The following is a 536-nucleotide window of genomic DNA, read 5'->3' as shown; positions in this document are numbered from 1 at the left end:
CTGTAATTTGCGAAACGAAATCAAAATATGTAATTTGCAAAATAAACTCGAAATCTGTAATTTGCGAAACAGAAATGTGTCATTTGCGAAACGGAAATCTGTAATTGTTTCAAGAGCTCGAGTGCAAGGCTGATCTCTTTTTAAAATGAATTTTATACCCAAGAATTTTATGCCCAGTTTTAATCAATCTTTGTGACATTGCTTCTCTGGCAAAAAGGAAAACATACAAAAAACTGTTATTCGTAGTTATAGTTTCTGTAGCAAAGGTACTCTCTTTTATTTAAAATCTAGCGAAAATGGAATACTTGACCTCCTCCTTTGGTTCCCTTGTTTACGAGCAGGAAATATATATCAAACGTATTTGAAGAGGAAATCTTCCACAGTTGAGCTTCCAAATACTATAAACCTATTGTATTGAAAATCAATAAATTGCTAGATCCCTAAATCGCTACACGAATCTTCTCCGAGTCATTTCGTAGAAATCTGCGGTTGGAATCTACGCGAAGGGGCTCCCATCTCATTAATGTGTCTTACGC

The sequence above is a fragment of the Pocillopora verrucosa genome, chromosome 5 (assembly GCF_036669915.1).
Source record: "Pocillopora verrucosa isolate sample1 chromosome 5, ASM3666991v2, whole genome shotgun sequence".
Classification (NCBI taxonomy): domain Eukaryota; kingdom Metazoa; phylum Cnidaria; class Anthozoa; order Scleractinia; family Pocilloporidae; genus Pocillopora; species Pocillopora verrucosa.
Note: the sequence above shows the minus strand (reverse complement) of the source record.